Source organism: Onthophagus taurus, chromosome 6, assembly GCF_036711975.1.
Source record: "Onthophagus taurus isolate NC chromosome 6, IU_Otau_3.0, whole genome shotgun sequence".
Lineage (NCBI taxonomy): Eukaryota > Metazoa > Arthropoda > Insecta > Coleoptera > Scarabaeidae > Onthophagus > Onthophagus taurus.
Genome location: NC_091971.1, coordinates 2,747,978 through 2,764,436, shown reverse-complemented (window position 1 = coordinate 2,764,436; position 16,459 = coordinate 2,747,978). Strand labels below are relative to the sequence as shown.

The window sequence follows — 16,459 nt, the reverse complement described above, 5'->3', positions numbered from 1 at the left end:
CTCTAATTGAAATACTAGCTCGAACAATTTTTCTTTAAATTGAGAATGAAACGAATATTTTTTATATTAACTTAATAGCTAAAATATCTGGTTACATAAAAGTAATGTTTAAAAAAAAATTATAGACAGGAACCAAAATGATTGGTTAAAAAAATGATTAACATACTTGGTTTATGTCATATTGATAAGACTTATTCTTAAATTTCTAAAGGTACAATTTCTAGATGTAATCCCAATACATAATTAAATAGCTAATAGATCTGGGAAAATCAATTTTTATGCTCCGCAGAAATCGTTTAAAAACGCAATAGATATATTAGGAATGTTGAATGTTAGGAACATGATAATGAAAAGGTCAGTAACTTCGTCTAAAGAAGAGTTGAAATTAAATTATTGACCAATTTATACCAATGCAATAAATCAAATCTCTGTCTCCTCTGATGCAGATATTATTGAATACTATTACAGTTAATGGCGGGTATCTCAAGATCTAGAAGAGAGTTGCCCAGTCATAAGAAGAAGTCTATCGCATTGGCTAATTTGCTATCTATATGTTTCTGTCTATTCTCTCGTAAGTTATAGAGAAGATTTTTATAAATTTGGTTTATGCCCTATTGTTTTCAGAACCATAATCAGGGTTCAAGGCAGGTTTTGGTTAGCTTGAGTAACTCTATACTGGAAATGGAAAGATATTATAGTAAAAATCGCAATTCTAAGTTGTATTTAGAACCTAGCTAGAAAAGCAAGTATTTACAAAACATTATCTTCTATCTTTCTTTGTCAGATATTTTCTAATTTAATTATATCAAAATATATAACGATGCACGAAAACATCACATTCTTAAAGGACTTCACACAGCTGGAGTACTCAAAACATTCAAAAATTTGTTGCAATCATCAAAATCATAAATATTTTATTTATATGTGCAAGCAATAGAATCGGATAACTGTAGTTTTGGGGAACTTCCAATGTAACTGCATCAAAAGAAAAGGTCAGATTGGTCCTGATATGATCAATCTTGTCTAAGGTTTTGGTAAAATGACGTCACAATGGTCGCCAGACTTTAAATTGGTAGTACAATCCTCCTTCTTCACCGAACTGGGAAACAGCAAAAACTAACAAAAAGAAAACGCAGCAACAAGACCCAGGTAGATTCTTTTTGCTTGAGAATCTATTGCCATGTTAAACTTTTAACACAACATTCAAGCAAAATGATATTTTGGTTTGACCTGCAACCATGTATGCCACAATCTCTACATTTATTAGACATTAACTTGTCATAACAAAAATTTTGCAACTCCTGCTAATTAATTCAATTCTAGTACACAAGGAAGTTAACTTGGAACTAGTTGCAAGTGGAAGATAATTTTGTACCAAAATCATAATGGAAAATTTTTTCTAATTATTATTGTTTAACACAAAAATTTTTAAAACGATTTTCTTAATGATCCTAATTAGTAATCTTGATTTGTTTACTAAAATAAATTGTTTCTAAAAACCGTCTTGTTTTCTTTGTTACGTATCTCTCTATATTTACGCCTTCGATAACGATAATCCAATAACGTCAATGTTATTTTTATTCATAAATTAATGATATGTATTATTTACTTTCATTTTTATTTACGCGATTGCTAAAAGGATTTGTATAAATATCCGTGAATATGCGAAAGCAAAGAGAGAGTGAAACACGAAATTTAATATCATGATCTCTCACTTTCGACAGATGAAACTGTACCGGATTTGACTGCACGCTTAATTTAGCATAATGAGACACACAAAAAAACGTTTTTAGATAACTTCTAGAGTGTCAAAAACTTTCTCCGAACTGGGCACAACTTTTAAATCAAAAAATTTTAATTTTCCATTTAAATGTTAGATAAACCAAATCTAAATTGTTTCCTTTTCTCGTTTCTTTTTTGAACAACCCATCCACTTGGAAAAAATCTCACCTACACCGTCTATTTATAAATTTAAACAACGCTCCATTGTCTTGGGCAATTAGCAGTCGTCGAACGAATACGAATTTCCTATGTAGGAGAGAAAACCTCTTTTTGAGCTAGTTACCATGCAAAAACTTCATGGCAGAAAATTTCAATGGGGCTTTTAAATCATTGAATTCGTGGAAAGTGCACGATTTATTGTTATTCTTCTGGCACACGTTTCATATATCCAGATGTCATGGAATACATCTGGTCTATGTAGTTTTAAAGTGAATTTCTATCTGTTAGGAGAACTTGTTTGGTTAGTTGTTAACATTTATCATTGCATTCTTTATGGGGATACTTTCACCGTGGATCTTTTTTTGTATTAAACCTTTCAATTGGTTTCTTATATTATTGTGTGGTAACCCCAAAATTTAAAATTTCTTGTTGAACCACCCTTTCAACAAAAAAAATAATTTCTATAACATCTTAAACTAACTATACTTATTTGTTGTATTGTTTAATTTCTACACCTAACTATTCTACCAATTGTAAAATCTATTTATATAAATAATAAATAGTACTAATAAAACTCTTGATTCTATCCTCCTATGTTATATGGTAACCGCAGGATGACGTCATAATATTCCCCACAGGTATAAGAACTCAACTAAAATACATCGAACCCACTCGCACTCTTCACTTTTGATCCGAGTTTATCTCACTTACCTGGTCCTATAGGCGAGCATGTAACAAAACAAAGTGGAATGAGTGTGGTGTGCTCAGTTGCTTTCACGACTTTGCACAAGTTGAGCGGGTTATAAATTTTAAAATTCGTCTCGCGTGATACTCGACTTTGAAACAAACAACCAACTGGTTATAAAATACAAGAAAAAGCAAAAATAATCTTGCAAAAAATTCGCAGATCCGATTCAAAAGGAGAAAATTCTGAAAAAATCATATTTTGGATTTGTGTTGCGGTAAGTTGAATTATAGCTTATATAGAGAACGGTTACGTGTGGTGTATTACATTATCAGGTTTGGTTGTGTATGAGTAAAGTAGTAAAACTTGTATACATGAATGGGTAAGCGATGATCTTATGCAATTGAGTTGAAACTGTTTTAAAATTTTACTTTTTTAAGGGAAAAGATGTATTAATAAAAACTTTATCATAAAGGTTTAAAAAAAAATAAATGTAATTAACACAATTTTTGAACTTAACACATTTGTAGTAAATGAGATTAACGAAAATTTAATTTTCTCCCAAATACTTCGAAATTGAGTAATATAATTTTTGAAGTTATTACTTCAAAGCTATACTTGAAATTAAGTTATAGCAAGTTATGGCAAAGTGAATAAATCTTTTTATAGAAAATGTTATAAAAGCAGATTTTGGGGAAAGTGAGGTTAAAGAAAAATTTTTTTTTTTGCCAGAATGGTTCAGAATTGAGAAATGAAACTTATTGAAGTTATAAAAGAATATTTGAGGTTGAATCTGTACTCAATTTTAAGATATTATGATGAACAGATTTTTTAATAAAGATTTTATTAAGTCGATCGATTGACGGATAGAGTGGTCTACACTCAACTAACTGTAATTTTTATATGGCGTATTGATAGATGATAAAGTATTAAAAAATCCTTGTGTTTCAAATTTCCTTATAATGAATCGAGGTCGAGATTCGGCTATCCTCTTCATAAGATCTTAATAATTTCTTTTTAAACAACAGTATACCGAAAATTTCATATAACTCGCAATATATGAATGCAGTAACCATAGTTACGAAACTACTATGCATTTGCACTGTCCCATATAAAATGTAGCATAGCTTAATAGTACGCCGCACGTCTCTAAAGACGGCTAAACCCGAATGATTCTAGTTCTAGGTATAGTGTTAGTTCTAGTTTTACACTTGCACTGTCACTAGAACTATCATGAGACCTAGAACTAGAAACACTTGGGTTTAGCCGTACGTCTCTAAAGACGGCTAAACCCGAATGTTTCTAGTTCTAGGTCTAGTGTTACTTCTAGTTTTACACCAGCTCTGTTACTATGTAGAACTAACACTATACTTAGAACTAGAATCATTTGGGTTTAGCCGCACGTCTCTAAAGACGGCTAAACCCGAATGATTCTAGTTCTAGGTATAGTGTTAGTTCTAGTTTTACACTTGCACTGTCACTAGAACTATTATGAGAGCTGGTGTAAAACTAGAAGTAACACTAGACCTAGAACTAGAAACATTCGGGTTTAGCCGTACGTCTCTAAAGACGGCTAAACCCGAATGTTTCTAGTTCTAGGTCTAGTGTTACTTCTAGTTTTACACCAGCTCTGTTACTATGTAGAACTAACATTATACCTAGAACTAGAATCATTTGTGTTTAGCCGCACGTCTCTAAAGACGGCTAAACCCGAATGATTCTAGTTCTAGGTATAGTGTTAGTTCTAGTTTTACACTTGCACTGTCACTAGAACTATCATGAGACCTAAAACTAGAAACATTTGGGTTTAGCCGTACGTCTCTAAAGACGGCTAAACCCGAATGATTCTAGTTCTAGGTATAGTGTTAGTTCTAGTTTTACACTTGCACTGTCACTAGAACTAACATTAGACCTAGAACTAGAAACATTTGGGTTTAGCCGTACGTCTCTAAAGACGGCTAAACCCGAATGTTTCTAGTTCTAGGTCTAGTGTTACTTCTAGTTTTACACCAGCTCTGTTACTATGTAGAACTAACACTATACCTAGAACTAGAATCATTTGCGTTTAGCCGCACGTCTCTAAAGACGGCTAAACCCGAATGATTCTAGTTCTAGGTATAGTGTTAGTTCTAGTTTTACACTTGCACTATCACTAGAACTAACATTAGACCTAGAACTAGAAACATTTGGGTTTAGCCGTACGTCTCTAAAGACGGCTAAACCCGAATGATTCTAGTTCTAGGTATAGTGTTAGTTCTAGTTTTACACTTGCACTGTCACTAGAACTATCATGAGACCTAGAACTAGAAACATTTGGGTTTAGCCGTACGTCTCTAAAGACGGCTAAACCCGAATGTTTCTAATTCTAGGTCTAGTGTTACTTCTAGTTTTACACCAGCCCTGTTACTATGTAGAACTAACACTATACCTACAACTAGAATCATTTTGTTTAGCCACACGTCTCTAAAGACGGCTAAACCCGAATGATTCTAGTTCTAGGTATAGTGTTAGTTCTAGTTTTACACTTGCACTGTCACTAGAACTATCATGAGACCTAGAACTAGAAACATTTGGGTTTACCCGTCTTAAGAGACGTTTGGCTAAACCCGAATGATTCTAGTTCTTGATCTAATATTAGTTATAGTGGATGAATGGATTCACCTAATTACTGAAATCCCGTTAACCATTACAACACCATCACATAATCTTCATTATTTACAAAATGGATGTTCTCTTTAAAGACGAGACTACTCAAAAAAATAAGAACGAAAGAACTCTCCTTAGCATTCATAAAAATCTGTGGGATGTTTTCATTGCAAAAGTTTCTTTGAGGATTTGAAGCCAGACAAATATAAAACAAAAATTGTTTTCTGCAACAAATTGTATCTGCTTGAATGTTGAAAAAGTTGATGAAACACATACAAAATACATTATTTCAGTACATATTCATCAAGGTTGTTCTCGAAATGAATTAGTTAGCTTACACAAACTAATCTTTTACCGAGTAATTAATTTTTTAATTACATAACGCTCAAAATGACTCATTTTAGATCCTATATTCTAAGTATTACCACACATTCAATGACTTCTCAACAAAATATTAGTCATAAGATATTTCCTATTATCGCATATCAATCAAGTTCGAGTTCCTTTAATATCAATTCAAAAATGTAATTAAACTTATAACATAAATGAGGATAAAGAAACTAATTATGACTCATTTTTGTCTTATTTGGTATAAATTGGAACACTTTCGAATAACTAATATTTTTTTTCTTAACAAATCAAGGTTGGAGTAAACCTCAAAATTTCTTCATAATAACTTAATAATTTTATATTTGTTAATGCCACATAACAACTTAAAACCGGGAAATATTAACGAAAAAGAAAAAAAAAACATTAATCGTTTTAGTATTATGGCGAGAATGAAAGTTAATCGGTTGAAAGTCGAGTTTAAATGACAAATCTTTTCATATTTTTTTCTTTTTATTCTTTTGAATGGAAATTACCTCTCCGACGATTTGTAATGTTAACTCAAAAGAAAAAATTACAGTCATCAACATACTTTCTTTTTAAAACTTTTTTCTTTGCCGTGAAGTACTCTTAAATGGGATAAAACAATTTTGAAATCAAGAAAATTACAACAATAATATTAAATTGCTCTTATTATTTATACTTGGTGGTACTTGATAGTATCACGAACAATGAGGCATACAAAGAAAGTTATTGCGGTTTAAATCAAACTCAGTTTCTCTTATCCATATTAAATTCACCACAACATTTGTTTACCAACTTAATCAAAACTGAAAGTTGTCGATTAATACATTTTTATTAATTTATTGTAGAAATTGGTGTTCTATTTCCCATTTTTTATTAATCAATTTGAATCAATCCGAATCAATTATTATTACATAAATTAATTTTTTGCATCAACATAACTTTAAACTTCCCGTATACAGAAACACGACTTCCTCTTAAATCGACACGCTCTACTAAACCGACACAGAACGTTACCTGTACTTTTTTTCGTATATTTTTTCGTGCGGTTTAAATGGGCACGCTGGACGTCTATTATGACTGTAACGATGACATTTTCCCTATTTACTATGACCGTCATAGCGAAGCGGTAAACAGTGTGACAACTACTTCTTCTCTGTCAACAATAACATCAACTTAACCGTATACCAAGAGGTTAGCCCGTTTTATATACTTCTTTAAAGTAAGAAGGAACTACAAGAATCTTGGAGACGACGCGGTGACTGATACCGTTATGTTGGTCTCGAGACGATTGTACGTTTTAATTGCCAATTAAACTGTTTTAATTGTATATAAATGTTGGATCGGATTATTGTAAATAAATAAACTAGATTGAAAATTAAAAATATGTTAAATCTAAAAATAATTATTATACTTAGTTAAACGATTTTTTTTTCAAATTAAACGATCTACACTTCAAAAAGGCTTACTCTCATGAAGAGTTAATAAATTATTCATAGAGGGTGAATTAGAAAGAGGGATGAATTTAACTTTATAGTTATAGTAGGGCAGAGTTTGTAGTTTAAAGTCATTTATTAGCTATTTGTTGAGCAATATTGGAAATACTGACTAAAAAATAACTGCTGCACATGAATATGCTGTTTCTTTTAAAATTCTGAACTTGGTCAAAATTACGATCGTGTCAATTTTATCAATACCAGTGAGATTTTCAAAAAGTAATTTTATCTCTAAAAGTTTCTTAAGTTGTTTTACGTAAACAACAAGTTATTGAATTCTCTTCGTCTTGAAGATTGAACGTTTCAATTCATTTTTCATTAAAACTCCGAACCGGTTGTTATTGAACTCTTGAAATACAAGTCGAAGGTCGAGGGTCAAACTGACACAGACAAGAAAGGTCGCGCGGCCCTAACGGTACCTCAACAAGAACGAGAAAAAAGAGCCAGATACACAGCGTTGTTCTTCACACCGTCCACTTTAACAGAAGGAACAACCCACAAGAACCAGAACCACACTCCGTTCTACTTTCTTTAGGCCCCACAGCACCTGGTCTTCAGGTTCTTCCTCCAAACTAGCAGCCAGACGAGTTGATGTCGTCTAAGTGTACGAGTTGTGGTTCCGAGTTGTCTCGTCTTCTAGTTCTCCCGACTACATCGACCTCTTTTCATCTCTTTTAAATCTCTCGACTTCCTTCTACTACCATGTCGGGAAAGAACGATGAGAGAATAGGGATTTAGGTCAAGCTCGCGACTAAATGGGCGCGCTTCGAGAAGAGTGCCTCGTCGCCCACCGCGGTATTATCTTACCATCCTTCGGTTGTAATGAAAATTTCAATTCACGCGACGTTAAAACCTCGGTCGCTAATAATTTTGCACGCGTGGTACGTTTCAATGACAACAAAGACGAGGACGTTAGTGTACACTTAACGTGCCATGAAATTATGATCTATTACGGTTTACCGTGTCGTTTTCTCGTTTTAGTACTAACCATCAAGTTTAAGCACTTTGTTGTATCATAGTTAAGAATTAATTTTATTATTTATAATAAAATGTTAAAAAAAGGTTCATTAAACCGAAAAAAAATATATTACACAACAATGTAGACAACATTAATCTTTAAGATCTAGATGAAAAAACCTTGAACACCAGATGGTTCTTTAAAAAAAATAATAATGAGAAGAACTTTTTTTTAACGAACAAATTTTATTACGCTGACCATTATGGCTCTCGCAACGTTTACTTTATGAACCACAACAATGTAATTGCAACAATGTAAAAGATATTTTTACGTGAGAACGACACCGTTAAAATGTACCAACCAGCTGCGAGTTGTCCGCCTCTTTTTTATATTATATCTATAGTACACACTTCACCGACCATTTCGAACGTAAAACCTGAAGATACTGTTTATAATGCACTGTTACCACCGCGGTGCGGTTCGTTAAAGTCGCGTTCCCATGTAGTTTTTCATCGTTAGAGTCCCCATCGTTGGGCGTCCGCGTCCACTCGCGGCGGCGCCGTTTTAGCGTCGAGATCTTCTCCTTTATCTTGGCGGCATCTTCTCCTCACGAACGATGTAAATCTCATCTTGTACTCCACCTCTTTCTTCTTCTCTCCTCTTCTTCTCTTTCTATCTTCGTCGATCTGGACACAATGCTCACGAGGATGAGGACGACGACGCTTGGGAGCTTCGCGTCGTCGTGGTCTCACCTCATTATTATATGGTGGGAAACGCACTTATTAATTCTCGACTCTCTACTTCTTCGTCTCTGTAAGCTTCATTGCGGGTATGAAGCGCAAACGCGAACCAACCTCGACCACAACAAACAAAACGGATAAAAGGAGTAGCGGCTTTAACTTTTAGAGACATGTTGGCGTTAAACCCGGCACAATATAAATTATAACTTATTGTTGTCACCTATTAAAAGCTTACTAATGTAACGTTAGTATACAGGGTGTTTCATAATATATGCGCAGGACTTTAGGATGTGATAGTTTGTCCAAAAATTTAAAAAAATGTTTTGAAGATTTTGAAGTGGTTGTTTTTTACCCCAACTTCTACGCCACTGGAAAAATTACGGTTTTGAGACTCCCATTTGAACCGTTAATGTTTTCTACACAAAAAAGGTACTGTTGGTCATGAGCTCTAAAGTTGACAGTTTTCTAGAAAAATTAACTTTTATGTTGAAAAACATGGTCACGGTTTTTTCACAATTAAACAAAATTTAAGTAAACTTTAGAACAAGTAACAAAAGCAAGCGTTAACTTCATAATTGCAAAATAAAAAATAATGAAAAAATGCTACAAAAATTGTGTTTTCAAATTTCAGCGTTTGTGTAAAAAATTGTATAATTTATTTTTAACAAGTAGGTTTTAAATTTTATAACAAAAGCTACCTCCTGTCAAAACAACAATTAGTTTGTACCTGCAAAAAGTAAACTTGTAGTCATAGAAAAATTTATATATATTATGTATATAGAAGGTCATCTCCCCACTATTTTTTGGTACAAGCGCTCCCAAGGGGATTGTGAGGGAACTAATTAGGTTAAAGCGCGAAATTTAAATATAGGTATTTCTATACCGGTTTATACCATTACTTTATTTTGAAGAGGTCAAGCGCATTTTCCAAATAAATAGGAGAAAATATTAATTTAAAGTGTTTCCAAGATAATATTCATAATTTTTTTAATTTCGCTCTCATTAGCCGAGAGCGCCAATTTATCTATCGGATACACTTATCAAGATGTGGTAAAAGTGGCCCTAACTTATTTAAATACTTAACTAAAGGATATAAAACACTAAGCCAAAAGAACGTAAGGAAGAAAATTTGCTTATACAACGGGGTTATCACCAATTATCACACTAAACGACAAAACAAAAATGTGACGTTTACTTCCACCTCTGAGTTTGACGTTACACACAAATTTTTCTATGGTTACAAGCGCTTTGTTTGTGTAGATAATGCAGATTGCTGCAAATTCAGTCTACAACATCATCCAGAAAATTGATGAAAATCTGACCACAAGTACCAGAAAAATTGTTCACAACTTAAACCTATCTCATTCAACAGTTTGGCGAATTTTTAAAAGGCAACTTTTGTATCCAGAAAGAGTACAAGCCTTATTTCTAAAAGATTTTCCATCAAGATTGGCTTTTTATACATGGATGCAAGACAAAATAGCTCAAGAGTTGGAGAATTTGGAAATCCTGTGTTTGGAGCCGAAGTTCTGTTTAGCCATGAAGCATCTTTCTCGAAGGATGGTATTTTCAATTTTTACCGGCAGAAGAAAAACCACATGAAATTGCAAAAAGCCATCATTAACAACAATTTTCTGTAAATGTTTGGGCTGCCGTCGTCGGTGATCATTTGATAGGCCCACATTTTTTGCCGAACAAATTAATCGACAATTTCTGGAAGAAGTACTGCTGGAAGATGTACCGCTTCAAGTAAGACAAAACATGTATTTTATGCATGAGGGAGCTCCTTAGTTTGGAGATATTCGCAAAAAACGATTTTTTATTAAATTTCAACACCCTATATCTCGAAAATGGTGCATTTTAGAGGGTAAGTTGATAGAAACTTTTTTTCAATTTATTGGACTGGAATTTATATTATGAAACACCCTATATATTTACTTTTTTTGTTGTGCTTCTCTATAGATTGATCGAATCTGGACAGTTAATAAGAAATTACGATAAATGTTAACGATTTTCTTCAATTAATTTCATTAAATTTTAATTGGATACAAAATAAATTTAAAAAAAGATTCCCTTAATTTAATTTCGAAATATCATTGGAAAACTTTCTCGTTCTTACACAAGGATTTGAGATTGTCGTTGAATTATCTGGAAGGTTCCAATTAGGCCTTTGCCCGGCATAAAGTGCCTTGGATGTCGAACGACAACTATTGCAACGTCTGCCCCGGGTACTTATCTACTTTTTTTTTGATCTTACCACAGTTGGTCGGTCGGTTAATCCGTTTTATATTTCCGCCGGGATCTGATGGCTCTCGGTCGGCCAAACGTAGCAATCTGGACAGAAAGAGACGATTTCCCGGATAGAGGACACGAGTAAAACGATTCGACCGCCGACCGAGTTAGTATGTACGTTCAGGACGAAGGAAAAATTCCGAACCGAACGGCGACCGATCTGGTTCTTCTCTCTTTGGCACGTCGATATTTGTGTGTTCGTCGAACTCAGCCCGTTACTTTTCTATGGTATCATCAGATCAGGACAGACTAATTAGATTGATGATATCGTTACGGAGATGTTTTGTGCGGATTATTAATTTTACTGGAAAATTAAAATCGAATTATATTAACATAATTAAAGAAATAATTTACTGTTAGTGCAAAGTTGAACATAAATGAGAAATTAACTGGGGAATGAAAGGCAACAATGGATTCTTATAAACATAGTTGATAAACATTAGAAGACGTAGAAGACGTAATGTTCAACTGAAGACCAGAAGAATATCTTGTCAATCCTAGGAAGAACGGTTAATTCTAGAAACTTTATCTCCTATGGCTATCACCATCATTCTTTGGATGGATGAAATGGAGAGAAGAGAAATTGTTATAGTTTATGATGTGCTTGCTTGACAAGGTAATCAAGAAATGGGATCTACTTAGAAGACTATTTCAATAATAGAGTCTCATTAAAACTCTCACACTGTCAGATAAAGAAGTCTCCTTCTCTGCATTCAATAAAAATCTTGCAAGGAGAGAAAAGGAAGAGGTATCAGTTTTCTAGAACAGTTTGCAGAAATAATTTCTCTAGATTTTACATTACCATTGTGTATACATAGAAATTTGTGTACCATAAAAAATGATTTTAATCGATTACCTAGATTCTACAGTCATTGAACTCAACACGATCTAACCATAATCGTTGAATTAACATCAAATTTGCTCACTTTCTCTTTGCTCTTCAGGACAAGTGAAAGTAAACTAAATCGTGATGATCCATTCTGTTAACGACAATCAACTTTTAAATTTACATAAATTGTAAAAAACAATCCGTCAATATTTAAAATTCAAGAAGAACTAAAATTTAAAACGATGTTAAAAGTTTGGACCGTTATGTTAATATTTAAAATTGACTTAAGAAGTAGTTTTTGAGAAAGTTCATACAAAATGCTATTTTTATTTAGTAAGTTATTTATGTAAACGATTAATTTATACATGGTTACTCGCATTGTGTAAACGTTTCCTACGTGGGAAAACGGCAAAGTTAATGCAGGAAGTACTACGTAGTGCCAACCAACCAACGAACACTGGCACGTTTCACAATGAACGTGGTGAGTCAGTGTCATAGTCGTTTAGAGGAAGAAAATGCTTCTTCTACTTCACGGAGTTCTCAACATAGTCTCTCTCTTCTTCGCGTTTTGCCTTCCGCGTCTGCAAATAGCTCAAACGGGGTCACAAGTGCACACAGACACATTCAGACGGGCACGCATACAGGTACGAAACTTTGTTCCAACCAGACTCCTGGCATAAATGGTACAGACGTTTTATGAGATACTTTACGTTCCCAGTGTGTCTCATGGCCCAGTGTACTCATTCGTTATATTTACATTCTTCATTATCTCGACCTTCTTTGCTTCTTCACACAACCAAAAGGAAAAGTAACGATTTAAGTGGTTATAGAATAAGAAAAGAAGGATTTGGTTAAGTTTTAAATGCTTATTTTGCTTCTTTAATCCGTTGGGTCTTTATATTATCAACAAAAAGAAATTAAAGATTTAATGTGGTTGTAAAGTAAAAAGCGAACTGTTACTGTTGGTTAAGTAGTTCAAAAATAAAACAACCAAAAACGCATTACAAGGAATAGTTGGGCGAAAATTTACATATAGATCTGTGAATTCATAAAACACATAAAAAACCTTATTCGCACACTCACTCCGGGGTTGATTTCTATGTAAATTTATGCTGAATGATGACCCGCGAGTAGCGATTCTACAATTTTTGTTTCATTCTCTTTGTTACCATATCTTTTTTTGTTACATTAAAACGAACAGAAAAGGAAAATAATAGTTGCGAAGTAAATTCGCATATTAAATTACTTCGTTTAACTTCTATGACACCATTTCCGGAAACTTGGATAAAGTGGAAATTTTCACCGAGTTGGATTCCAGGAAATTTATCTCCACGAATTTGTATTGTTCGAGGAACTCATTTATAATGACCATGAATTGTCAATACAAGTAACTTTAAAATGTAAATGTAGTACAACCTCGATATAACGGACTTTGTTAAAACGTAATATATCTAAAACTAGAACTAATACTAATCCTATCATGTCTGAAGATGTACTGTTAAACCTGAAACTTTCTAGTTCTAGATCTAATGTTAGTTCTAGTTTTAATTTTTGTGTATTTTTTATTGAAATAAAACTAGAACTGATACTAGACTTAGAACTAGAAACATTTGGGTTTAGCAGCATGTCTCTTAAGACTGCTAAACCCGAATGTATCTAGTTCTAGGTCTAGTGTTAGTCTAGTTTTAGTTCTAGAACTAAAACGAACTCTAGATCTAGAACTAGTAACATTTGGGTTTAGCCGTCTTAAGAGACGTGCGGCTAAACCCGAATGTTACTAGTTCTAGATCTAGAGTTAGTTCAATAAAAATATACAGCAACCTAGTACTTAATCACAATTAAAACTAGAACTAACACTAGATCTAGAACTAGTAACAGTCGGGTTTAGCCGCACGTCTCTTAAGACGGCTAAACCCGATTGTTTCTAGTTCTAGGCATAGTGTTAGTTCCAGTTTTATTTCTAGAACTAAAACTAACACTAGATCTAGAACTAGTAACATTCGGGTTTAGCCGCACGTCTCTTAAGACGGCTAATCCCGATTGTTTCTAGTTCTAGGCATAGTGTTAGTTCCAGTTTTATTTCTAGAACTAAAACTAACACTAGATCTAGAACTAGTAACATTCGGGTTTAGCCGCACGTCTCTTAAGACGGCTAATCCCGATTGTTTCTAGTTCTAGGCATAGTGTTAGTTCCAGTTTTATTTCTAGAACTAAAACTAACACTAGATCTAGAACTAGTAACATTCGGGTTTAGCCGCACGTCTCTTAAGACGGCTAAACCCGATTGTTTCTAGTTCTAGGCATAGTGTTAGTTCCAGTTTTATTTCTAGAACTAAAACTAACACTAGATCTAGAACTAGTAACATTCGGGTTTAGCCGCACGTCTCTTAAGACGGCTAATCCCGATTGTTTCTAGTTCTAGGCATAGTGTTAGTTCCAGTTTTATTTCTAGAACTAAAACTAACACTAGATCTAGAACTAGTAACATTCGGGTTTAGCCGCACGTCTCTTAAGACGGCTAATCCCGATTGTTTCTAGTTCTAGGCATAGTGTTAGTTCCAGTTTTATTTCTAGAACTAAAACTAACACTAGATCTAGAACTAGTAACATTCGGGTTTAGCCGCACGTCTCTTAAGACTAAGTTAGTTCTAGTTTTATTTCTAGAACTAAAACTAACACTAGATCTAGAACTAGAAACAATCGGGTTTAGCCGTCTTAAGAGACGTGCGGCTAAACCCGAATGTTACTAGTTCTAGATCTAGTGTTAGTTTTAGTTCTAGAAAGAAAACTGGAACTAACACTATGCCTAGAACTAGAAACAATCGGGATTAGCCGTCTTAAGAGACGTGCGGCTAAACCCGAATGTTACTAGTTCTAGATCTAGTGTTAGTTTTAGTTCTAGACACTATGCCTAGAACTAGAAACAATCGGGTTTAGCCGTCTTAAGAGACGTGCGGCTTAGTTCTAGTTTTATTTCTAGAACTAAAACTAACACTAGATCTAGAACTAGTAATATTCGGGTTTAGCCGCACGTCTCTTAAGACTGCTAAACCCGAATGTTTCTAGTTCTAGGTCTAGTGTTAGTTCAATAAAACATAAAACAACCTAGTACTGAATCATCATTAAAACTAGAACTAACATAGACCTAGAACTAGAAAGTTTCGGCTTTAACCGTGCATCTTCAGACGCACAACAGACACTCCCTTCCCCATATTAATCCGGTATATCGAGATTTTATTGTAGTATGATTGTATGATACTTCTTAAAATGATTATTATAAATTTAAAAAATTAATTATTTAATTTTTTTTATAGGTTTTTAAAGAAAATCGAACGAATCATGGATGCTTGGTTAGTAGATGTAAAAAGGGTACGAATTCCAAGACCAAAATTCGGTACCGGAAGTCGATGTGGAACCTCCTACCCAATTGAACCACCGAAAGATTACGGTTTTGAAGAATTACGCGCCGAAGAATACAAATTGCGTGCATCTAGTTTGGCGAAAGAAACTGAAGATTTAAGAAGAGCTATTCAACAAAAACTTTAATATAAAACTAAGCGTGTTATTTTTCGTATTGTTAATCTGATTTTATTACAATTTTATTTCCATTTATTTCCCTGTAGTTTAAAATGTTTAGATTAAGAGATAAATTTAAAATTAAATTAAAAAAAAAATGTTATTTACTCGTTTTGTTAACGTAATATTTTAAGTTACCTAACTTCAAGAGCGAGTATTATTAAAATAATTTTTTTAGTTACTATTTTATCCATATTTTACGCGTACCACAAAGATACATCACATTATTTTTTCCAATAATAACTTAGATAAGTTAAAAAAAATCGTCTTCGTTTAATTTTAAGTTGTAGTTTATCTTTTACAATATAAACTGTGATATATTTTAACCCAGTATAAATACTAAAAACATTTTATTATTTTTTGCTTCAATTCTATTAGGTGCTAACAAGATTATAAGTTGATAAAAATGTCTTGGACTTAGAATAGTTTTTATTACTTGTATTGATTTATATTTTTCGTAATGGAATAAACGCCGATTATTCTTAAACATTCTTTTTTTTAATTCATTTCACGATTTATAGTGATATGAATCATTTTAATTGAGGAAATCGTAATATCTAGATAGTATTAGTACATAGAACGTCTATTACATCTCATGTTAATAGATTGCGCCCCATTTGTTACTCTAATTGAAGTAGTTATTCAAATGTAGTGATTGATTTGAACTAGTTGAGGAGAAAGCGCGAAGAAAATGATTTATTATTTTTGTGAAGAAATGCATTAAATAGGAGACAAAATTATTTATAGGTTTAGTTCATGGTTATCACTTTATTTTATATTCTATGAAATGTTTCTTATTAGTGTAACGAAACACACGAGAAAATATCCTCTTTATAAAGTTGAGGGGAAAATCTGATTACGAGAAAATTGTTACCGGCACGTCGGATAGAACGCTTGCCTTGCGGCTTCTTTGAAGAGGGTTCATTAAAGTTACAAGTTATGAAT

The 16,459-nt window shown here is 33.2% G+C and overlaps 1 protein-coding gene and 1 long non-coding RNA gene across 5 annotated transcripts in view; one reads left to right on the top strand and one right to left on the bottom strand.

The window, feature by feature from the left end:
* Positions 1 to 16,459, bottom strand: part of LOC111424784 (whirlin protein dyschronic) — a 71,044-nt gene that overhangs the window by 9,099 nt on the left and 45,486 nt on the right. The window lies entirely within an intron of this gene.
* On the top strand, positions 2,640 to 16,001 carry LOC111424785 (uncharacterized). The gene is made up of 2 exons (XR_002707647.2): positions 2,640 to 2,903; positions 15,253 to 16,001. It is a non-coding gene; the product is annotated as an uncharacterized lncRNA (long non-coding RNA).